The 26659-nt window shown below is 27.2% G+C and overlaps 1 protein-coding gene and 1 long non-coding RNA gene across 4 annotated transcripts in view; one reads left to right on the top strand and one right to left on the bottom strand.

Annotated features, from left to right (window-relative positions):
• The window catches only part of LOC107441423 (rho GTPase-activating protein 18), a 279885-nt gene that overhangs the window by 109276 nt on the left and 143950 nt on the right, over positions 1-26659 (top strand). The window lies entirely within an intron of this gene.
• LOC107444667 (uncharacterized) lies at positions 11407-20634 on the bottom strand. The gene is made up of 3 exons (XR_011637725.1): positions 20496-20634; positions 15253-15455; positions 11407-11824 (listed from the first exon to the last, which is right to left on the bottom strand). It is a non-coding gene; the product is annotated as an uncharacterized lncRNA (long non-coding RNA).

Raw genomic sequence — 26659 nt, 5'->3', positions numbered from 1 at the left:
ATACTCATTTAAAAAAAAAACAATTTTTTCTATAATTTTTCCTATTTTTGTATTTTTTTTTCTCTAAACATTCTTCTTTAAACCTTTATGTTTTATACATCAATGATATTTTATTGTTTACTTCATTGCAATGCTGAACAAAACTGTAGTATTTTTTTGATGAAAAAATTTATGTTTTTAAGTTTCTAAGAGTATACAATATTTGATAGCTTTAAAAATATTTACCTGGAACAGGACCTTTATCAATATTTTAATCCAAAGTATCTTCTATTGGTTAAAGCACGATCACTTATGACTCTGAACTTCAAATTCTCGATATATATATATGAACTGATAAAATAATGACACAAATAATATAGCTATTCACGAGTTCTAATTAAATGATAGCGTATTGAAACAACTCTTTTTTCCTCAAACATTGACCTTTGCCGAAAAAATCTGAAAGTGCCGGATAAAATCGCATTAATTGGTATCCTGTGATGTTTTAGGCTACCAAAAATGCGCGGTTTCAGTTAATTTGCATTATTTTGTCGTCGTTTTCGATCACCCCCCACAATTTACCCTCTCCCTGACGACCTAGTTTTTATCACAGGCGGGTGGTGATTTATTACATTTATTTTTGGGTTTTTGAGGAACTTTCATTTTTGTTACTGGAATCCTGCATCTGATGGTATGACTTTTTTGTACCTGATGCAATAATAAATCTTATAGATTGTAAAACTACATACATAGTTTAAACATTCTCTTTTGGCTATTATTATTAGAAAATTTTTAGTTATAAATATGTAACCATGTTACATGTCTATTAATTTAAATTTTTCGCAAAATATGCGCCTAATTCTTAACTATTTCGAGTTTTTAACTTTTGAAATGAGATGTTTTATTTTTAAAAATACTAGTATGTGAGGGTGGTGTTTAATTAGAAGAACGTTCTTAGTTGTCGGAATACTACAACTTTTATATTTCATTATGTTTACTAATTCTGCTCGTCATTCTTCACATATTCATAGTACTTCAATTACATTTCATCAAAATACGTAAGAGTACTGAGTAATGATACAGATCGACGAAATGTACCTTTTTGCCTGTTAAATGAATTTGAATAGTTGTTTATTATGGAACAATCATTCTTTACATATTCATAGTACTTCACATCAAAATACGTGAGAGTACTGTTTGATTAATGATACAGATCGACGAAATGTACCTTTTCGTCTGATAAATGAATTTGAATAGTTGTTTATTATGGAACAATCATTCTGTACATATTCATAGTACTTCATTTACATTTCATCAAAATACGCAAGAGTACTGAGTAATGATACAGATCAACGAAATGTACCTTTTTATCTGTTAAATGAATATGAACAGTTGTTTGTTATGGAACGATTTGCAACATACAAGTTTATTTTTTTAATTCAAGATGAACATTTTAGAATAGTATAAAATACTAATTTTATTTAAGCTACTTGCGAGTATTAATACAAATTAATATGTCATTTGGAGATATTTCCGTATTGTGATCTGTTGCGCCAACTACTACCACTAAGGCGCTAAATGGATTTTAAACTTGCATTTTTTTTTTTTTTAAAGAAACACGTAGAATTGTTTGCCCGGGAGTTGCCAAAGCTTGGTGATTATTCTACCTCAAATCACGATACGGAAATCTTTCCTGACATTTTTACGGTTTTTTACTTGTTTTGAGGTAAATAAACATTCATTTTTAAAGTCCAGCACTAACTTGCATGGTTAGTTGGATACCATTTTTTAACGTTAAAATATGAATTTTATATCATATTTGAAAATGTTCTAATTGATTTTTAATTAATTTTTGTTGCATTTCAAGAAAATTTTTAATAAAAGGAGATTTAGAGTCTGAAATAAGCATTAAAGACTCTTGGTGTCAGCAAAAAAAAAAAAAAAAAAANAAAAAAAAAAAAAAAAAAAAAAAGGAAAATCACGCATATGCGTACGTCATATTTGAAGTTTTTCGTGTTTGCTCACCACTTTAGCTTGACTTTTTTTCTAATATATTTCTAATTAGTCGTAAAATGCATATTGTTGCATCATTTACTTTTGAAGAACATCATAATAAGACTTAGTAATTGGAATCTAACATAGATTATCATAAATGCTCTTCACTAAATCTCTCCATAACTCCAGTTATCGAAAAACATCTTATGTTCTATACGAACATCAATAGAACAAGAAGTTTTGACCTTATGTCCACGAAATTAGCTGTTGTCGAAACACAAAGATGGACTTAACCTTCGGCGTCTAACGGCATCATCTTTGTTCCATTGTTCGAATATGACCCCTTCCTTCGACTTTCTCTTCTAAAATCTGACTTTTATGACCTTTTGTCTTACAAGTTCAAGTACTGATGTAGAATGCATAAGTGGTTTTATAATTGGATTGAACTCAACCGATACTATAAATTGTATTTGAAAATGAAATAAATCATACACTCGATGGTGTTATAAAATGTAGTGTTGTAAAGTCGAGTGTAAAACTGTTAAATTGATCTATTGTTTTCGTTATGAAAAAAAACAAACTTTAATATTATATGTAATTATTCAGTTTCATATTGATCTTATCGTCAAACATTTTTGCTAGTTTGTTTATTTTATTTCGACTTTTCTTTTATTAACAGATTGTTTATAAAAGGACCCCGCATAAATCTTGTGGAAATTAATTCTCAGTCTTCTTAGTTGGAAGTTTAATATGTAGTTCAAAACATACTGATCAAAAGTTCTCATTAACACAATTAATTGTTACCGAGATGGAAGCCTGAAGCATAGTTATTCTCAATTTCCGAATATCATCACATTATTAGAATTAACCACTGTGCACCACGTTGAGGTTGTCGAATCAGATTCTGCACATGAAAGCGTTGGAAGTTTGATTAAGTAATGAAAAAGCTTGCCCATCGTCAGAACGTCCAACGCTAAATGATTAGCTAGCATTGCTTCTTCGTTTAAATTCACCAAGCCAACATTGCGAATAAGCATTGGCTTCGCACCTTTTGTATCTCGAAAACTATACATTTTTGGAGATGAGAATTTTCGATCAGAATGTTTTGATCTATAACAGGGGTTTCCAGCTTACATGAGGCCGGGGGCCACAATTAAAAACACCAGTCAAATGGCGGGCCGCAACTTTATCAAAATTTTATATTGAACTCTTTTATGTTTGAAGGAACATTAAATATTACTGTCAGATTTTTATCAAGCTTTACAAAACAAAAGTATTGAATTGCAAATTAAAATAAGAAAGAGATTTTAAAAAATATTTAATTGCATATGAAAAAATTCTGGCTACAATAACTTTAATGAGCACCCATGTATTAAACAATTAATGTGCAATAGATATCTAATTGTTAAGATATAAAACTTTAAAAAGGTTGGTATTCAAACTTTCATAGTAGCACACAAAATGTTCAACGAGAGAATTGAGGTTGGTCTGCTGCAACCAAAAGAGAATAGATGTTTACATTTTAAATTTACAAATGCAAATAATTTCGTTCAAAATGAGTGGTTTCAAAAATTTAAATCGGAGAATTTCTTCGAGAAAATTTCTNTATGTTTGAAGGAACATTAAATATTACTGTCAGATTTTTATCAAGCTTTACAAAACAAAAGTATTGAATTGCAAATTAAAATAAGAAAGAGATTTTTAAAAGTATTTAATTGCATATTAAAAAATTTGGGCTACAATAACTTTAATGAGCACCTATGCATTAAACAATTAATGTGCAACAGATATCTAATTGCTAAGATATAAAACTTTAAAAAGGTTGGTATTAAAACTTTCATAGTAGCACACATAATGTTCAACGAGAGAATTGAGGTTGGTCTGCTGCAACCAAAAGAGAATACATGTTTACATTTTAAATTTTAAATTTACAAATGCAAATAATTTCGTTCAAAATGAGTGGTTTCAAAAATTTAAATCGGAGAAGAATTTCTTCGAGAAAATTTCTGAAACGCAACATGCTAAATTATATTCAGAAAAAAAAAAAAACGAAATAAAAAAGAGCAACATGCACGATTATTTTTGTATTCGAATAAATATTTTCTTGGATGCAAAACCTGAGAAATAAATTATTTTGCACCGTTGGTATGTTAAATTTCGCAGAAACGAAGAAATTAGGTTTTTTTTTACGAGAAAAGTATTTGAAACTCATATAGATTTTTTAAAATGACAACTAATATATTTTAGTTCGCGGGCCAGAAAAAAAGGGTTCGTGGGCCGCCAGTTGGTAACCACTGATCTGTAACATATTAAATTTTCAACTCATTTGATTAGGAATTAATTTCTATTAGACTTCTGCGGGCTCTTATGATGAAGTATTTCAAAATGAATTATTACAACAATTTTAAAATGTTGATTTTTCTGTGTGTTGGAATTGTCTAAGACGTGTTAGAGATGTCTAAGCTGACGTCACTTTTTTTCATCTGTCCACTGGCAATCCATTAATTATCTCTGAGTTGCTGATAGCAATCAAGAGGAATACGTTTCTATTGGGATGTGAATATGAGTTGCCCAGTAGGAATGGTGCAAACGACAATTGATTAATTTATTCCACACAGTGATGTAGTTCAGTTTCTGGCTTTGATATCTCTATTGGACAGAAATATCACATGGTATAATTCAGTTTTTCCATATGAGTTTCTTGATTTCTTTATCTACCCTCTGCATAAAATTAATAGGTTTTTCAAAATATTATTGTTTACTAGAAAATAATTTTTCTCTTTTGTTTACGGAATTTGTTTATTTCATTCTAGTTTGATTAAAGATATGTTTTTAATAAATGAAAGACATGAAACTATAAGTGTTGTTCATTTATTATATTGAAAAGCTATTGCGTAATATTTACTTACAATGAAACGATGCTAAAGATATTACAATGCTAAAGATATTTAAAATTCGTTTATTAAAACTAGCGGTTCCCAATTTTATTATTTTTTTTTTTGAATATGAAACCCTAAATAATGAACAGTCTTCCGGCGAAACTCTGACTTTATAATGACTTTAAGTTCATTAAGGTAACTGTGAACGTTATAACCTATAAAAGAATGAATATTTTTCATCAGGTGTAATAATAGACAGTGAAATTTCTCTTTGTGCTATACCTAGTCTAGTTATGAATTTGTTTTTGTATCTTAATTTGTTTTGTAATAAGCTGAAAACACATGAAATAAGTCGAGTTACGGTTTACTTCAAAATGAATACTTAAAAGAACTGTTATAAACGTTGAAAATGGTTATTAGGGAAACATATTTTTTATTAAAGAATTTAGTTATTTTGTTTTGATTTGAAAAGTGCAATAGGAAAAATACCAATGCAATATTTTATTAATTCTTGTTCTTTTCAAAATTTATTCAATACATTGTTATTAGAAATATATTTTCTACTAAAAAAACGCCATTTCTATTTCATTGGTCTTTTACTTGAAATAATTTCATACAGGTGCCCGAAAGATTAATTAATGTATGAATTATAGGTTGGCTAAATATAACCGGAGGTTTCAAAACTCATCACTGGTTATAAAAAGTACTAACTCACGAAACCCATTTAACTCTTTCCCGGAACCCTAGGGTTCCGCGGAACACCATTCGGGAAACGCTGTTTTAAACTGTAAATTTTATTTTTGAAAGTTGTATTTTCTTTTAAGTTAATTTTATGTAAATTCAGTAAGCTTGAATTAATGTAATAAATACAAAAATTTTTAACTAAAATTTTTTAATGAAATTGTTAAAGACCTTATTATTTTAAATTTGTCTTTTTCTGTTTTTTTAAAAAAAAATATCTTTAAATGTTGTATTGTTGTTGCTGTAATGTCATTTATTTTTTTTCTTCATTGCACACCACTGTAACTGGACAATAAAAGTAAATGAACTATTTGAAATTTTAAAGTAATGTTAAGAATTTATTTTTCTCACTAACGCTATAAATAATCTTTTCAGTAAAGAAAAAAGTACTTAAGTTTCTGCTGTACCCAAAATTTAAATAAGAATTTAAAAAAAATTGATTCTAAAAGTTGCCAAGGTAATTAAAATAAATAAGTAAATAGATAAGTAAATAGATAAAAAGAAAATGTTTAGATATAAATTGATAATAAAAAAGCGGAATAAAAATAATTTAAGTTTAATTATACTAAAACTATTTAAAATTTTTTTAGCACTTTTTCAATATATATATTAAATGCTACATTAATTTAATTCCTTTTACATTTACATTATAATACTAATATAAAACTTATTACGATTGTCCATAACTCTTACTGTTATTTAATTATCAAATTGTTTTTAATATTTAAAAGCTATACGATGGGAAAGTAAAGAAAGATAAGATTAAAGCTGGATTCTAACTTAAATCGGAGTATTGAGCATGATTAATCAAAATAGTAGTTCGATTTCATAATAGTTGAAAGTTCGAAGCAATTTCAATTCGAAAAATTTGTTACCTTTAAGAAATTGTTTAATAGGAAGTACCTTGATTCCCATACTGCCATCTAGCGACGAGAAAACTGAACTACAGATTAATATGGTGATCGCTTTCAATCATTTTTCAGTTCGTTCAAATACCATATCATCGTTCTAATAGTACCAAAATGTTGTAAAAAAATATTACGATATTAGAATTAAATTTTTCGAGGTAAAGCATTGTTTCTCAACAAATTATTACTAGTTTAGGAAAAAAATGTATTCGAATCTGAAAATTACCATAATATGCAATTTTTAAAGGTAATTTATTATTACCATTTAACTCTCAGGAAAATCTGTTTGATAGTTAAATGGTAATTAGAGTATTAATAATTTGTTGATTGTTGCGAAACTTGTGATAAATTTCTATTTTAAATTTCTCATTTCCTTCAAAATATTCGTTTCTGGTGCTGCCATCTGCCTTTGCCGAATGACATTAGTTTTTGTAACATTTAAGTATTTAGTGCAGTGATTCTCAACCTTTTTTGTGTGGCGGCACACTTTTAAAGATTTCGAAATTTGACGGCACAAAATGAAAAAAATTAGCTTAAAAGTTGTTTACTTACCTATAATATAATGTGTTAAATAGTTTGTGATAATAATTTTGAATGTGAAATAAAATGATATGTACTACAAAAGCAAGTTTATTAAGGGATTAATTATTTCTTACGACTAATTTTTTGTTAGTTAGTAACAGTTATTTATTTTTTGCTAGTTATTAATTGTTAGTATGTTTTCTACAGTTCATATTTGTTCGTTTTTTTACATTAATTCTTATTTTTTGTGATTTCCTGAAAATTAGTATTTTTGCTAATTATTAATTGTTAGCTTATTTTTTGTTAGTTATCCTTTGTTAATTTGTTTTTAGAATTATAAATTGCATAGCTTACTTTAATGATTAGCTTTTATTTCCGTTTGAAAGTTAATATTTAGCTTGCTTTCCTTTGCTAATTAATAATTTTAATAGTCATTAAACTTCCTACCTATAATTTCAACATTTTTTAAAATTGTCAAAGACAATTTAAACAATTCCTTCTGATTCTAACTTATTTTAAGATTGTCTGAGACAAGACAATCACCGACAAAAATGTTCACGCGGCTAAAGCGTGGAAAAATTATAAAAAGTATATAGATATAGATATATATATATATATACACAGACTCTTTTTTAATTTAAATTTTACTCGTAATGAAAAAAGCATTCTAATTTTTATTGTATCATTTCCAATATTTGGCGGCACATTTTAAGAATTTGGCGGCACACAAAAGTGCCGCGGCACAGTGGTTGAGAATCACTGGTTTAGATTTTAATAGAACATGTTTTATATCGTTCAAGAAATTTTATATTCATCCATTGTATGCAAATAGCAATGCATTTCATTGCGTCGTGTCGTCTAGAACTAGTGAATTAGTTTTTTTTTTCCAAATTAATAGTCGGTTGAACCAACTCTGGAAGTTGGCACAATTTTTATAATGTTAAAAAAAGTGTTTTGTTCTAACAAGTTTAAATTTATATCATTTGAAATCTGATTCAAAGTAATATTAAAATCGCAACTCACAATTATAATCTTGCTTATTTAATGCAGCTATTAGACAACGGCTATACGTAGATCTTGGCGAACAAAGGTATTCTTTGGCGAAGACGTAGATAATGATTTATTCATACTATACGCGTTGTTAATTCTTTGCATTTAACAAAATGTTAATTGCGTTTATTTTCGAATTATTTCTTTTCACTATCAGATTTTTATTCCAAAGAAAAGTTGGAAATGTGGCTTGTACAAATAATATCAAAATAAAACGAATCAGACTTATAAGGGTCAAATGACAAGTTAAAATGCTTTGAAAAGCTTTTACATTTCTTACTTACTTTTCCTTTATCAGGGCGCAATTATTAAACTTTTTTTATTTATCATTTTTCAGAGGGGTGAAAATGAATAATGGAAAAATAAAATTTAATTAACTTTCACACTGTTAACGGAAAAGTACCGAATATCATAATGTAATTTATTTAATTTTTTTACATTTTTAAGTAAGGTAGAAATTAGTGTTACCGATTTTTTTAGCCAGTTTAATGTATCAATCATTGAACAATGAGTTTATATGACCATTTAGTTAGTTTCATATAAATAATAATTTGTAGCTGTGATTTTTACTTATTTGAATAGCATGTATCTATGACAGCTTCAGAGTCGCGTACATAAAAACAATTATTTATAGCGATTTTTACTTATTTGAAAAAGATTTTTCTTTGCCCGAGACAAAATCACATACCTAACGAAAATTATTTGTATCAAAATTGGCTTTATTTTAATACTGTTTTTCTATGACCTCTACAGAGCCAGGCACATAAAAAATTATACGTAGCCAAAGTGGTTTTTACTTAATTGAATAATGTTTTTCTTTGCTTGTGACAGAGTCAAGTACATAAAGAAAATCATTTGTATCCACTGCGGTTCTTACTTTTCCGAAGTCCATGCACCTGGTCTGAATTAAAAAAAAGTACGATCCGAAGCCGATGGTCGGAAATAAAATGTGTGTAACCTATTCGTAGGATAAGAAACACACAAAAATAAGGAATAATGNGTGGGAAAGACTTTAAAACAAAACTTACAACAGTTACTTTTCTCAACAACTGAAATTTAGAATAGTGTGATTAAGAAAAATATGTGAACTGTTTGCAATTTCAAATTAATATTGAAATGCACAGGTTTAGAATTTTCTACAGTGAAAAGTTTTCGGAACTTCAGTGTTCAAAAAAGTATACAAAAGCTAGACGTTAAGAACGTATTCAATGAGTGAGCAAAGCGAGCATCGGATTGCGAAGCAATCCGAAATGAACTGCGAAAGCAGTTCCGGGGGTTGGTGAGCGCCAGCGAGCAGGGAGCGAAGCCTCCTAGTTTTTAATAATGCTGCTTGCTAAAATTTTTCAACTGAACTTACCAGCTAAAGCTGAGTGGCGATTTTTATTTTATTTTGAGTATGTCTAATGATGGTGTCACAGTATTCCATTTTTGTCCGTACCTTTCTATAAAAACAATACTTTTATGACTTTTATTATTTTTATGCTAGTGAGAACCAAAACAATATGGAAATGAATGAGGGAAAACTGGATCCTACCACGTGATTTCCAGGCCAATAAAAATGTAGCGTTAAACGTTTAACGCAACCTTGTTGGAAGTCGCATAAGAAGTATAACTTCAAAAAAAAAAGAAAAAAAAAGGCTCTCACTTTTGACGATTTATTAATCTTTGAGCTTTATTTCGATAATTTTAAGATTCATTTCGTCACGAAATCACGTAATTTTTGACGAAACGCAAACTCTAAAATATGACGAAAATGTTTTTTCAATTCGGAACTTCATCGCAATTCATTGTGGAAGATTGTTAAGTAGAATGACGGAACTAGAATGAAGATTAGACAATCGGAACTGAAATGAAGAAATATTTCTTCACTTTTGACGAAATTCGTTTCCTAGAAGAAGTGATGATTGTTATTTCATCACTTAGACAAAATGTTTGCTCGGAGTGTATACCAGGAAACTGTTTCTCCAGAAACAAACAAAAAAGTTTCCTGAAATTTGATTATACATTTTTTATAGTGAAATGGACCTGTCAGTGGTAAAAGAATGTTCATTGAGTTTAAATGTTTTCATTAATAGTTCGACGCAGAATTTTTATTAAATATATTTTTCATACTCTTTTCATTATTTTGAAATAAATTAGGTCAAAATGAGTGAAAAATATTATATTTAGCATTTTAATAATTTATGGTTATTAAGTACAACTTTAAACACCAATGTCTTTTTCTGGGTTAAAGGTCAAATCTTCCAAACACGGCAAATTTCCGAAATTTTTGTTTTCAAGTTTGCACTTATTAGCATTTATTTAGATCCAAAAGAAACAGTTATTCATCATGGAAATATATTTAATTTACGAAATCAATTATTGATAAATTTTTTAATATAAATAGACAATTTCTTTTGTTTCAAGCTACCTTTTTGTATTTTATATTAGTACAAATATTATTCCGATAAGCTAACAGATTCACTTAGAGTAACCATTAGACTGTTTTTTATAATTAGAAAATACCGAGATATATTTTTGCTTGTAATTAGAACGTCAGAAGAAAAAATATATGAAAGGGACAAGTGTGTCCAATCTTCGTCAAAGGGTAAAAAAAAAAACTTTTCTTTTTTTGACTGATTCTCAAAACTTTGCTATGTACATGGACATCCGCATGGACATCAAGTAGGTGCACTTATCCCTTCTAGGAAATCTAATAAAGAAATCATAGTTTCCTGCAACTAATTTAAATTTTTTTAATAACTTTTACTAATGCTTGTTACGTGCAATATTAAATCGATTCTGATTCATAAAACGGGTGCAAAAGTTAAATTTTTCAATTAGATGCCATAAATGACTCATAACATTTTTGTTAAGTAGAAACTGTAACAAAAAAGTAAATAAATAAACAACAACAAAAAATATTTGATGCGTAAACTAAAAAACAAATCGAACACTAATTCTCACTCTTCTTTCGTGCGCATATGTTTTGAGCACAAAAATAATTTTCAATTTTTTTTTGAAAACTTTTAATAATGCTTGTTACGTCTAATATTGAATCTATTCTAATTCATAAAACGGATGCAAAAGTGGCATTTTTCAATTAATGCAATTATTTACTAATTTAGTTTCGTTTGTTAAATAGAAATCGTAACAAAAAGTTACTAACTAAAAAAAGAAGAGTTTAAATCGCAAATTAAAGAATTGTGCAACACTAATACTCTTTTTAATTTTTGTGCTCATACCATATTTAAATAGAACATGATTGTTTTCGTTTTCTTTCATAAAATAATATACTTCAGTTACCTTTTATAAAATAAATTTTACACAAAATAAAAAGAGAGACTTGCAACTTGTATCGAAGTTACTTTATTTACACATTAGTTTTATTCACAAAAGTTTACAAATAATATTGTTGGACCCGTCACAAATATGCTATTTTACAGATGCAAAGTGTAATGTTTTTAATCACATACAGATAAATATTTGTGCTTGAATGTATGCAAATATTTTCTGCTTTCTTTTGCTAATGAGATTCCATTCGATTACTATACAGTTGGCACTAGCAATATAAATCAAGTTATCTATTTGTGCCACCAACCAGTTGATATGTGATAGCCTGTAGTCTTGTATTCATATGGTCCATGTCCATAACCGTGTCCATGCCCGTAGCCGTGTCCATGGCCATGCCCAAAGGAGTGGAAATCGTGGAGAGGCTCTATTTCGAAGCTGTGATGATGATGATGAAAGTCGTGATCATGTCCTTTGATACTAATAAAATAAATGTTGACAATAACTTAATTAAAAAGCAGTTTTTTTATGAAATCAAGAAAGACCATTATGCAAATTTACGGTTGTTCTTTTCGTTATATTTTAACCTCTATCTTAACTCTAGATAACTAATTTAAAATCGACGTTATTCTGTTACTAATCAATCGACGAATACACTGTATACAAGTATATTTTTATATTTCCTTTATTTATTTCAAACAATTCAGAGTATCTTGAAAAACTATTATATTTAAATTAAAGAATAGAAATATGGCAAACATTATCGTTTGCATTCTTGGCCGATGTTAAACGTTTGCTCTCCACAGATAGCCTTATTGCATACGCTTTTTTGTCATTCTGCTTTTCTTAGATGGACAGAAAGTATAAAAATTCTGCGCTTGTTTGCCGCACTTTTAATTGTGTCATCTGTTGGCTTTTCAATGTTCAAAATACCTTCACTAATTTTTATTTTTATTTTGACGGAATTAAGCATTTGACTGTTAGACGATGAATACTGCAAATCTTGAAGAGTAACAAGTGTACAGTACAGTACTGCCGAACACATCACCTTCGGATAATTAATTTTACTTGTTACTTGAGTGAGGTATAGTTTGAGCTTAACAGTCGTATTTAAAAATAATTTTTCGCAACAATGCAACTGTTTATTTTTATTCCATTTTTTAATTATTATTTTAATCTAAAGCATGTAAGAGCAGTTAAATTGACATGCAAGGCTCTCAATTATTATTTTTTCAGTTGCAGTAATGTTTTTTTAGGAAAGATTTTTTAATAGAATATATAGAAAACATAAAAAATGATATTATCATTCTTAGCTTTGTTCAAAATAAAAATAAAAAATTAGGTTATGAATAAAATAATAGAATTATTTTTTTTTTTATGCAATTTCTTTAAAGCAAATGAGATTTGTACAAATTAAAATGAAGATGGCAGCACTATCGATTTAAAATATTTCGCCAAGTAGGTATTCGATTCTAACATCCTATCCCTAATTTATTTTCTCTTAATAAAGACAATGTACTAAAATAGTTTTATTATTTTTGTATTGAAATAATTTTTGGAGAAAAGTGCATTATTTAGTTTATTTTTGTCAAATTTGATTTATTATTCGTTTAAAAAAAGCAAGATTTAAGTGTTGCATAAATGTTAAAATTAAAAATAAACTAAATTCAAAAAATCATTTATACAAGCATAATTTAAGTCTAATAAAACACAAGATATTTGATGTTTTTTTAATTACAATATTATTTGAACTTAAGAAGATATTTTTACGATATCTTATGCAAGATGGCAGCACCATCGAAAAAGTTAAGCATAGTAAATGCTTGATATTAAAGTGTCGGTTCTAATATCTGATACACACATGCATATATTAAGTTTAAAAAAATTTATATTATTTTTTATTTAAATGATTTTAAATATAAAATTTATTTTGATGACATGGATTTAATTGCACTTAGATTTTTAACCTATGGTTGAAATTTATTACGAATGGAAGGTTAAAGCTTTATACAAATATTAAAACTTACCGACAAGCATTAAAAGGCAAAGGCAAAGCATCGCATTTTTGAATAAAATAAACATTTAAAACAAAAGTATTTTTACTTATTTAAAACTGAGTTGTTATGTTGTTTTTTAGCAAAACAAAGTATCTAATTTTTAAAAAAAATCTTAATTATATATGATTTTTTAAAAATATATATTAATGAGCGTGCGATGCATAATCAAACTCATTTAGTTTAATATTCACTTATTTCCTTGTTTGAAAAAATGTACTATAATGTTCTTGGTAAAATTTTATAGGATTGTTTAAAATATAATTTAACAACATATAAGTTTGGAACTTCTTTTTAAAAATCGAAAACTCTATTTTAATAATGATGCATATATTTTAAAGTATACGGGAAATTTAATCACTTAACCCGTAAATGCCTGAATGAAAAACATATAAGTTAAAAATTAGCAGTACATATTTGTTTATACACCAAGTGGACATTTCATTCTATTACCCACCATTTCGGCTTTAAAATAGCACTTTGAGTTAAGATACAAATATAAGTATATAAATTCATGTATTATGATATAATTAACTTGTTTCTGTAAAATAAATCCTGAACACGGAAGCTACCACTTCTTATTTTTCTTCTTCCATAAATAGAAATTGTCTATTTAAAAGGACTGATAATGGTTTTATTCTTATTGCGATGTGAAGCTTTCTTTTTAGACTAACTGCTAAAATTTTCTACCAATTATGCAGCATTTTTTTGTATTTTTAGCTCTAAGCAAATTGCTATAATTTAAATGTCAAATTTTCTTTTTGAAAATCGCATTACAGACATTAAAATATTTACAGATCTTAATAAATTTGCTAACATATCATTGTTTTGTTCTTTTTTTGTTAAATGCAAACCAGCACTTTCTCAACTGACTGTTTAAATATTTCTTTTTTTTTTATGAAGGAAAGAAAATTTGAATAAAATCAGGATTTTCCAATTTAGCAAGAATTGAAAGTGTTAAAGCTTTTTCTAGATTTACAGATTATTACTATTTACAAGGAAAGGAATAGACTATAAATATTTGAAATATACGGAAAGAAACAGACTAGATAGATATATTTGTTAAATTTACAGATTATTACTCTTTACAAGGAGAGGAACTGACTAGAAAAAATTTCAAATATAAGGAAAGAAACAGACTAGATTTATTTGCTAGATTAACATATTATTACTATTTACAAGGAAAGAAACAGACTCGAAATATTTCGGTTTACTTGGGATCATAAAGGTAATATATTCTTTCCATAAAGGTAATCATGAAAGCTTTTTATATTAAATTCACATATAAAATAATAAAAAACAATACATTGACCCAGGTTCGAATCCCAGCGGTGACAGGTTGACATGAATTCTGCTCCCGGATCGTGCTGACATTGCTGACGTAAAATATCGTCAGTGGTAGATGGATCATGGGTTGAAATCTTGCCATCGGGCTAACCGTGGGAGGTTTTCGCGGTTTTCCTCTCATTGTAACGCAAATGTGGGTTAGTTCCATCAAGAAGTCTTTCCACGTAGGCTAGTTTGTTCCAATTCTTGATCCAAGGGCTCTTTTGTCTTCTGGGTTAGGTTCAAAATTACATAACTACTGTGTATAAAACTGGCAGTCGTAAATTCAAAATTGCGTCGGCTGATCAACGCCGATTATAAAATAAAAAGAAATGTTTCTTCGAAATACCAATACCCTATTACCTTCTCTAGTTAGATAAAATCTGGGGACTTTTAATTGTTAGCTTGTACTTTCTTACTGGCAAGTATTTTTTAATTTTGTGTGTGTGTAGTTGAAGGTGTGTATATGCCTTTCATCTGAAAACAAACTGATAATTATCGATGGTAAAGTGAAATGTCATAACTTACCCGATAGGAATAGGTAGGGGCAGAGGCAAGAAGATTTTCTTCGGTTTAAGAGCTTTTAGGATGAGTCCTGCTTTTATAAGTTTCAAAAGTTTCAATGATCCTTCTGTTTCATGGAGGCAGCAAGAGAGGAAAACGGCACAGGTAAAAATACCAATAATTGCTGGAAGTCTCATGTTTTGCTGAAGTTTCACTTACAAAGTTTTCTAGAAAAATAGAAATTTAGGCACAGAAACAGTTCTCGTTTTGTACAAAGTTTCAAAATATCCAGTTTGTTTAACCATACTCTGTCAAACGAAAGTTTGAAGAGACGAGAATTTGAATTTACATATTATTAACTTGTATTTGGTTCAATATGTGACCACCTTGTGGTTGATTAATTAATATATATTTAGTAACGGACAGTAGTGACAAATAAATTTAATGGCAGCTATTTTTTTTGGATAATTTGTGTAGACATAATAGGCTAAAAAAACAAGCCATACATTTTTATTACCTTAATGTTTAAACACAAAATTGGATGCGCAGAAGAGGTATGTGAGGGTCAGCTAATCAGGTTCGATACAAACGCGTGACGTCGCATGCAGGTATCCAATTAAATCTGATCCGAAAATTGATGCAGCGTGGTAATAAACCCAAGCAACGTTAACATGCCTTGCACAACTAGTTGATTAGACGCAGCCATGTTATTAGTTGCAAGTACCCAATTATGCGCATTATATATTTAACATACTTTGTACTTGCATCAAAAATTGATTTTGCAGGTGATAAAAGTGACATTTTACGTAGTGAAATTCAAGTGTTATTCATTATCTTGATGATACGATAATTTTAATGATTTTTAAAGTGAGCAGTTAGATGACTTGAGTAATTGGAAGAAGAAAAAAATCACAAATGCTTATAAGAAAAATGAAGGCAAGTACCGCAAATGGTACACTCTTTGGAGAATGGCCTTTGTTGAAAACATTGTTTAATGGCATTGAATGGCACTGTATGTTGGCCATTAAACAATGCTTACGGAAATTATCTAATTGGATTTCTAAAACTAAATATTGAAAACTCATTGATTGAAAATAACATTTATGGAACAGTATTTATAAAATAGTATTTATGATTTGATGATTTTTAAAATAATTAGAAGACTTTAGAAATTAAAATAAAATATTAAAAATCTTTGAAAAATGAAGTAAACGAAGGCAAATGCCTCAAGTAGCACACTTTCTGAAAATGGCTCTTGTTGAAGAATGTTGGCTATGAAACAATGCTTACGGAGATTATCTGATTGGATTTTTGAAACTGAATATTGAAAACTCATTGATTGAAAATAACACTTATGGAGCAGTATTTATTAAATAATATTTATTAAATAATATTTATGATTTGATGATTTTTAAAATAATTAGAAGACTTTAGAAATTAAAATAAAATATTAAAAATCTTTGAAAAATGAAGTAAACGAAGGCAAATGCCTCAAGTAGCACACTTTCTGAAAATGGCTCTTGTTGAAGAATGTTGGCTATGAAACAATGCTTACGGAGATTATCTGATTGGATTTTTGAAACTGAATATTGAAAACTCATTGATTGAAAATAACACTTATGGAGCAGTATTTATTAANAAAAAAAAAACAAGCCATACATTTTTATTACCTTAATGTTTAAACACAAAATTGGATGCGCAGAAGAGGTATGTGAGGGTCAGCTAATCAGGTTCGATACAAACGCGTGACGTCGCATGCAGGTATCCAATTAAATCTGATCCGAAAATTGATGCAGCGTGGTAATAAACCCAAGCAACGTTAACATGCCTTGCACAACTAGTTGATTAGACGCAGCCATGTTATTAGTTGCAAGTACCCAATTATGCGCATTATATATTTAACATACTTTGTACTTGCATCAAAAATTGATTTTGCAGGTGATAAAAGTGACATTTTACGTATTGAAATTCCAAGTGTTATTCATAATCTTTATGATACAATAATTTTAATGATTTTTAAAGTGAGCAGTTAGAAGACTTTAGTAATTGGAAGAAAAAAAAATCTCAAATGCTTATAAGAAAAATGAAGGCAAGTACCGCAAATGGTACACTTCTGGAGACTGCCTTTGTTGAAAACATTGTTTAATGGCATTGAATGGCGCTGTTTAATGTTGGCTATTAAACAATGCTTACTGAAATTATCTAATTGGATTTTTAAAGCTAAATATTGAAAACTCATTGATTGAAAATGACATTTATGGAATAGTATTTATAAAATGGTATTTTTGATGAATTGATTTTTAAAATAGTTAGAAGACTTTAAAAATTAAAAAAGAATATTAAAAATCTTTGAAAAATGAAGTGAACATATGCAAATGCCTCAAATGGCACTCTTTCTGGAGATGACTCTTGTTAAAGGCTGTGAAACAATGCTTACGGAAATTATCTAATTGGATTTTTAAAACTTAATATTGAAAACTCATTGATTGAAAATAGCAGTTATGAAACAATTTTTATAAAATAGTTTTTATGACATAATGATTTTTAAAATAATTCGGAGACTTTAGAAATTGAAAAAAAAAAAAAATCAAAAATCTTTGAAAAATGAAGTGAACGAAGGCAAATGCCTCAAATGGCACACTTTCTGGAGATGGCTCTTGTTAACGAATGTTGGTTATGAAACTATGCTTACGGAAATTATCTAATTGGATTTTTAAAACTAAATCTTGAAAACTCGTTGATTGAAAATAACATTTAGGGAACAGTAGTTATAAAGTATTTATGACTTGATGATTTTTAAAATAATTAGAAAACTTCAGAAATTTAAAAAAAAAATCAAAAATCTTAGAAAAAAGAAGTGAACGACACACTTTCTGGCGATGTTTCTTGTTAACGAATGTTGGCTATGAAACAATGCTTACGGAAATTATCTAATTGAATTTTTTTAAGTTTAATATTGAAAGCTTATGGATTGAAAATTATCATTTCTTCACTTTTAGTCCTGTATTTGTTTATTCCATATATTATGTTAATTATCATATGTATTTTGAGAAAATAAGTTTCTCAAGCAATTTAATAAATATAATATTTTAGTTTATAATTTTTTACTTTATATCTAATAAAAATTAAATGCTAAATACAACAATAATTAAACACTAAAAATTAGTTGCCAGCGATAAATTAATTACTAAATCTAGTATAATATTTAATACATAGGGTTTAGTTTGTGCTGCGTATGAATAAAATATAATGTGAAAAAGTTACAAATAAAGATACAGAAATTGACATTTTATAGTTTAGTTTTTGCACTCCTTTTGTGTTTCGTGAAAGGGAAGAAGAATAAACGATTTAAACAAAATTCCACTATAGTTATATTTACATTCCTCTTAAATTGAATTCTAGTTATTATTTAAATGGGAAAAAGAATAAACTATTTTGAAAAAATGCCACATTAGTTAGCGCTACATTCATTTATCTTTAATTCTAATAATTATTTAAATGGGAGAAAGAATAAACAATTGAAAGAAAATGCCACATTAGTTATCGTTACATTCAACTTGAATTCCAGTAGTTTTTTTAAATGGGAAAAATAATAAACGATTTGAGAAAAATGACACATTAACTATCGTTACATTCATTTATCTTTAATTCTAATAATTATTTAAATGGGAAAAAGAATAAACAATTGAAAGAAAATGTCACATTAGTTATCGTTACATTCAACTTGAATTCTAAAAGTTTTTTAAATGGGAAAAATAATAAACGGATTTAAAATAAATACTGCAATAATTATCATAACATTCATTTAGCTTGAATTCTGGTAATTATTTAAATTACATTTTTTGTACTTAATTCTTTGGACTCGGTTATCATAAGTTAAATACCAGGTATCATAAGTTAATATTCGGTTAGTTCTGTAGAAATTCAGAAATAATAAGACCGTTCACATAAAAGAAAATTAGAACATTTTCCACGCCAGTATTTATTTAATTTTTCAAAAATAATTAGTAAAATGTATTTATAAAATTTTTCAATTTGAATTTTCAGTGCAGTTAACGTCTTGAAACTTTCAAAGGAGTCCAAACTGTGAGAGATAGACTTTTCGACATAGGACTCATTTTCCTCCGTGAAAAATCTATGCTAAATAATATTTTGTTATTTTTTTAAAAAATCAAATAATTTTTTGAATTGTGATTTGAATTTTTTATTTTTATTCCACAATGCTGCCTAATTATACATTTTGTTAGTAATGTATTACTGTTTGTGGGGATTTTTATTGATTATTAAATATAAAATTTTGATTGACAAAACTGGTTTAAATTTCTGATATATTGATTAAAATAAATCGCTGTTAATTGTCATAAATTTCTAAAAATGTTAATTTAAATAATTTTTCTCAATATTTTACTAAAAAAAAAACAAACTAACTTGTAAATATTTTCTTAAATATTGTCATATATATTACAATATTTTTTTAACCAACAAAATTTTTCAAATTTAATTGATAAAGATCTAATTCCTGTAGTAGTTATTAAAACTTTCCCGTTACTTTTTTTTTACATATATACATATATATATATTTCTGTAAATTTTTTTTCTATGTTTATATATTGTGTTAAAATTGTTTAATTTTATTGCTATATCGTCGTTAGACTTTTTTATTACATCTATATATTTATCCTATATATTTCCCCCCTATCTTATCATTTATACGGTTCATATAATATTGTACCATTAATAATTTTTAATTGTTTCATTAATGTTTTCTTTTAGAAATTTTCTTTTACCATTTATCAATAAATTTTTTTTTTATGAAGTTTCTTCGATTACATTGTTATTGTCGACATTTTATCTTATCCTCTGATTGATAATTAACGAAATAATTGTTTAATTATTTCATTAATAATTGTTCGAAATAATTGTTAATAATTTTATTGTACAAACAATTAAATTAGTTAGTTTTAAATTAAAAAATAATTACAATTCAAAATATTTCTCGAATTTATTGTGACTAATATAACAGCAAATATATTTAAAATAAACTACTTCACAATAAATGTTATTATTATATTATCAATATCATAAATATCATCAACAAGTTATAATTTCTTATTTTTAATAAGTTTATTTATTAATCCTTAATTGAAGTTTTTAATTTAAGCGATAACATAATTGTTTACTTAGAAGTATATGAATAGTTTAATAGAGCTAAACTCTGGATCTTCTTATGATCCATTTAAAAAAAAAGAAAAAAAAAAGGGACTTACATTATTCGATGTTGGTATCACCAATGTCCAGTCACCTCTGCGCCACCTACCTGTTTCATTCTCTTAAATATGTTCCCTTTCAACATGGGCCCCTTGCCCCACGTTCGTTCGCAAAATCCTAATTTATTGGTCTTGTTTCACGTGAGAGTTTACTTTCTCTTAATTCCACGCGACCCTTGCTTCATCTTGCTTCCCTTCGGCCAATGAGGTCCCATTTTTGTGATTTCGTTTTTCAGGGCACCGGCAATGTTTACATCTTGTAGTCCCATTACTTCCTGCTTTCTCTTTCGCAGACCATAATGAATATTGAAAATGAAACAGAGAGATGGCAACGGAGAAACGTTCTCTTTGCCCTAACAGTTACAGATACAGTTTCTTATGAAGTTCTTGAAATCATACAAATGTTCTCAGTTATTTTAAATGAGAAAATAAACATAACTTATGTACAACTGTGGGTTACAAATTGGCGTAGTTTCCGTGTTCGATTCAGGATTTGCTTTGGTATTTGAAAAGTTTAACATTTACTTGGGAAATGTTTTAAAATTGTTTTCGTTTAATTAGTTGTTTCATTAGAATTTGTTTTTTAAAAATGGATTTTAGAATAACTTATTGTCTGTTTTTCTGTGTTGATATTTTGAAATCGGATACAATTAATTTCAAAATAGGCTATTATAATTGTAGCTTATAATAGCTTATTATTATCGATTATTTTAATATATAATAGACATTAAAATAATCTACAATAATTGTTTATTAAAAATATTATAATGGATGTAGAAAAGATTTTTAAAATACTAACAATTGTAAAATTTTGAAAATGTTTCTTATATATTTTAAAATATACCTTAAAGAATGTATAATTTTTATCAAAATCTGTTTCAAAAGTCCTCTTAGATGTAAGTCCTACATAATTAGATACTAAAAATTCCTAAAACGTTAAAGTACTTTTACAATTGTTGAAGCTAGGTGGTTAATAATTTGTATAATATAATTTTATCACAATATACTTACAGAGGTGGAATATTAGAAGTATTAAAAATGGTTTTCTAACTTTTAATGATTATACTACAATTATAAATAGTTTAGAAATTTTTTATTTAAAATTAGGATATTTAACCAACTTTGCATCATTACAACTGAATTACAACTCTCTGTCAACTTTGCATCATTACATTTCATTACAACTGAAACAATAAAAGAAAATTGGATTTTGCTCTCTATTATCGTATACTATATAATGATAACTATTTATAACTTACATATCTATTAATTGGTAGTCAGGAAATTATTATTATTACTTTTTTTAAATATTGCTATTTAAAAAAGATATATTTCTGATAGGNTAGAATAACTTATTGTCTGTTTTTCTGTGTTGATATTTTGAAATCGGATACAATTAATTTCAAAATAGGCTATTATAATTGTAGCTTATAATAGCTTATTATTATCGATTATTTTAATATATAATAGACATTAAAATAATCTACAATAATTGTTTATTAAAAATATTATAATGGATGTAGAAAGGATTTTTAAAATACTAACAATTGTAACATTTGGAAAAGGTTTCTTATGTTTCAAAAGTCCTCTTAGTCTAGATATAAGTCCTACATAATTAGATACTAAAAATTCCTAAAACGTACTTTTACAATCGTTGAAGCTAGGTGGTTAATAATTTGTATAATATCATTTTATCACAATATTCTTAGAGATGGAATATTAGTAGTATTAAAAATAGTTTTCAAACTTTATGATTCTACTATTATTCTAAATAATTTAGAAAAAATTTATTAAAAATTTAGATAGTTAAGCAACTTTGTATGAGTAAGCTCAATATTACAACTGTAACAATTTTAAAAAAAATGGATTTTGCTCTCTACAATCGTATGCTATATAAAGACCACTATTTATAACTTAAATATCTATTAATTGGTAGTCAGGAAATTATTATTATTACTTTTCTTAAATATTGCTATTTAAAAAAGATATATTTCTGATAGGAGTGCTCAAAAGACTCGCAATTTGTGAAAGCACATGCGGTGATCATTTTCCATTGTAAGCATTTTGCACTCTGTGCACTTTAATAAGCTGTTTGATCTCATGTAAACACTAAACTAACTATTATAGATTCACATTTAAATTACATTGTACATTATTTTTATATAATTTCTAAGGTACATAAAATAATATAGTTACTAATTATTAAGATATAATTTTAAATGGCTTTCGATGTCAACTCATGGATGTGCAAAAACTTGTTTATGTAGTTACATTTGTAAAATTATGCAATTGTAATCTTTTTGTGATATTTTAAGTTATGATTAAATTGTTTGTCTTCTGTTATGACACAAACATTCTGACGTTTATGTAATCAAAAGGGAAATAACTTACTATTTATAGAAATATTTCTATGTTACATTTTTGTAATATAACTAAGATATTAAGTGCTATGCCTAAATGATTTTTTTAAATAAAAATTGAATTATTTATTCATAGTGGTAATTAAATCAAAGATTAAAAAGAAAACTAATTTAATTAAGAATACATTGTATCAATGACATTGAAACAAGCAATTTACCACCTACCAAAAGGGAAAAAAATACAGCTTAGGGAAATTTATCCTGCTCCTTAAAATTTAAATTTAGGTAAACGTTTTTGATACGTTTGGAAAAAAAAACCTAATTTAGTGATAATGATTTTTATCATTTGTTTCTTTTTAATTTTCACATAATTTAAAAAAAAAAAGTTTATGTCCAGCTTATTTGTTAGATGGAATGATTGTTTCTTTTTTTTTTAATATATAAAACAACGTTGTTATCCTTGTTCTTCGCTTGAGTTATATATTTTCTAAAGATAATAAAATACTTAAAGAAACTAATTAGTTTCTTTTTGTTAGAAACATATCAGTAGGGTAAAAAAACATACATTATTTTAGAAGTATATATGTTGTAGGCTAATTGGAAGATCCAGCTCTTTGACGCCGGCGTCATTTGTCAGGGTTATTGCACCAACCTTGTAGGAACAGTGCAAAGTAACGTCAGCAATATGCAAAGAACCAAATTTTCCAATCCAATTAGCCTACGGCATATACTCTTTGCGAAAATTGTAAGATATATTGAACCAAAACAATTTGCAAATTTACTTTGAGCTTATCTTACTTTCTTCTCCTGTTCCTTAGTGATACTGATATTTGTCGAAAATCTGAGCATGCTCTAGGAAGTTCTAAAATATCGGTAACGGAAAGCAATAATTCAAAGCAAAATATCTCAATAATAGTTTTAAATTTATCCATCTTAAACTTTACATGATAATATGGTACTACTTCAAGAGGAATATTAAGGTTCAAACAAAATTGTGCAATATTCTAGTTTAGCATTAAACACTTAGAGTGTATAGTATAAAAAAGGTAAATTACGTCAAATGTTTTTCAAGTTGCCCTTTTTTCTGATTCAATAGTTCAAAATACTACATAAATTAGGGAATAAATATTTTGTTGAATATACAGTAAAATTTGTGTAAGTTGACCACTTGTGGTGCATTGTTTTAGTGGTTAACTCAGACAAGTGGGCAACTTATAGAGGGGGTGGGTTATTGTTTACTTTTTCGTATCCAATATCATGTTGCTATATATATTTAAAATTTTTTTTTACTTGACTTAAAAATTTTATTTAGCAAATAGCCAAATGAATATCTTAAGAAATGTATTTAAACCTGAATGAACTTCAATTTGTTACATATAATTCTAATATTTAACAAACTTTTTTAAAAAATTATTTTGTTAATTATGCACGTGAAGTGTTTAATAAAAACAATTTCTTAAAATATCAGAACACGAAAACATGTAATTTGATAATTATAAAACAAAATTATTTGAACACTTTAAAATTTATTCTGTTATTACTACACTTACAAACCTATTTGTTACAAAAATATAACCCTATTGTTGTTTGGCGCTGTTGTTTAGACTTTACAATGTTTTGAATGAAAGAAATGGTCAAAAACTGACCCCCTACAGTTTCCCCAGATGGTCAACTCACTAAAGGATTTAGGTTAGCTTTTTACACTATTTCACCAAACAAGTGAAATTTTAACATACATTGCAAAATGACGGAAAATTTTCGGAATTTTTTTTTTCTGGTCAACTTATGAGGGTTTTAGAATAGAATTTCATAATACTCCTGGACAAAATTGACTTATTTCAATGGTCAACATACAAGATAGACAGTTAGTCAAGTTACAAAGGTTTTGCTTCTTTATATTATATAAATTCTGTTCTTGATAATTGAGGTCAACTTATGCAGGTGTCCAACTTACAAGGGTGGTCAACTTGGCAGGTTTCACTGTACACATAAATACTTGATCTTACCTAATTAGGATGTGGGAATTTCAAATCTGAAATTAGTTTTGCTCCTGAAGCTACAGAATTTTTCTTGGTTAAAATAAAATTTCTAGTATTTTTTTGTTGTTGTTGTCCAAATAAGGTTAAAAGCGTTATATTATAACAGAGGGTCGTGTAAATGTTGAGACATACTTCTAGGAGAGTTAGGTTAGAGCATTAGGATTAAAACTACATAAAAACTAACGCTCGGAAATGTCGTCGTACGCCACTCGGGGAGTTTCCCTATTATTACTTGTTTAGAAAGGAGATTCATAATAGAGAAGCATTCCTATGCTACTTTAATTCCGATGATGCGTCCTAGCTCCCCAGAAGTATGTCGGAAAATATATGCGAATTCCTTTTTATGTATAGCGTTTTTTAACTTGTACCTTTCGAAAGAAATAGTCTAAAAGTGTCACTAAAAAAAGAAAAAACTGTTGCTTGGAAAAATAAATTAATTGCAGATTTGTAATCAGCAATGTGAAAGCATCTAAAATCTGTTAAAAAGAAACTTCATACAATAGAAAAGGGAAAAAAATGTTCCTCGGTGTAATTAATGATTATGGTATAGTTTGATTACATTTCATTAAAGAACTAATGTAGGTTTCTTACATTGTAAAAAACATTCTTTACTTTGTCAGCAATTTCTGTCCTCTTTTGACTTTCTACTTTTTACGGATAAAATATCCGGATATGGTTTGCATTATACAAAACACCTTTTAATGTTACAGATAGTGAAACAGTAATGTCAGTTTTAAACGTATGTTGATGAATAAATTCCTGGCGGTTTATTAACATGTTTTTCTTTTTAATTGTTCTAATTCTTACTCTTGAATTAATTTGGATTTTAGTCATTCTTTCCATGCCTCGATTACGAGTCACAAGAATGTTTCCGGCTTTCTTATGTAAAATTTTCATTCGTTTGTTGCATTTTTAAATAATTGTAGATAGTGTAACGGAAGTAAAACTGAACTAAAATTTTTTATTAAATTTGTATAGCTCATTTTGATGTAAGGTTTCTCTGAATGGTTTTCTAAATTATAGGGATAGGGGTAATGTATGGATAAACTATACTTTTTTTTCGAAGTACCTTGGAACATTTGATTTAAATGATTTTGTTATCGCAGCATTTGAATAATTGTTAGCCATAAACTAATAAAAATCATGTAAAAACTTTGTTACATTTTAAAATGCCTGCGAAACTCTAAACATTTGATTACTTAATTGTAATTTTATTATCTCTGTAAATATTATGAAAATCTCGAGGTTCCAGGTTTGCTAAGTTGCATTTCAATTATTTAAAAACTAATATAATTAATCAAAAATAAATATTTATTTCTAATTTATAATTTATGCTAATAAATATTTATACTAATATTATATATAATATTTTGAATATAAATATATTTATAACATAAATATATTTATAATATAAATATTTATATAATAAATATTTATTACCAATCAGGGTTGGCAAGATTTTGCCGCAGGTGGAAAAAACAATGGTAAATACCGGTAAAAACCGTCCTGGCAAAAACAGGTTTTTGCCAAGCAAATTGGCAAAAAGTGGCAAAAATATTTTCCAAGATGAGAGGACAAAAACACATTTTTGATACAAAATTATTCCTAAAATTGAAATATATATACTATGAATGTAAATAATTACAAAAAAATTAACAAAAGTATTATTCCATAATTAAATGATAATGTAATAATATATCATTTTAGTAGTTTAAAACATTATTGATTGGAAAATTTGTGATTATTCTTTTGTACCTTCACACCA

The sequence above is a fragment of the Parasteatoda tepidariorum genome, chromosome 9 (genome assembly GCF_043381705.1).
Source record: "Parasteatoda tepidariorum isolate YZ-2023 chromosome 9, CAS_Ptep_4.0, whole genome shotgun sequence".
Classification (NCBI taxonomy): Eukaryota; Metazoa; Arthropoda; class Arachnida; order Araneae; family Theridiidae; genus Parasteatoda; species Parasteatoda tepidariorum.
The sequence above is the reverse complement of the archived record's forward strand: the minus strand, read 5'-3'. Positions and strand labels throughout refer to the sequence as shown.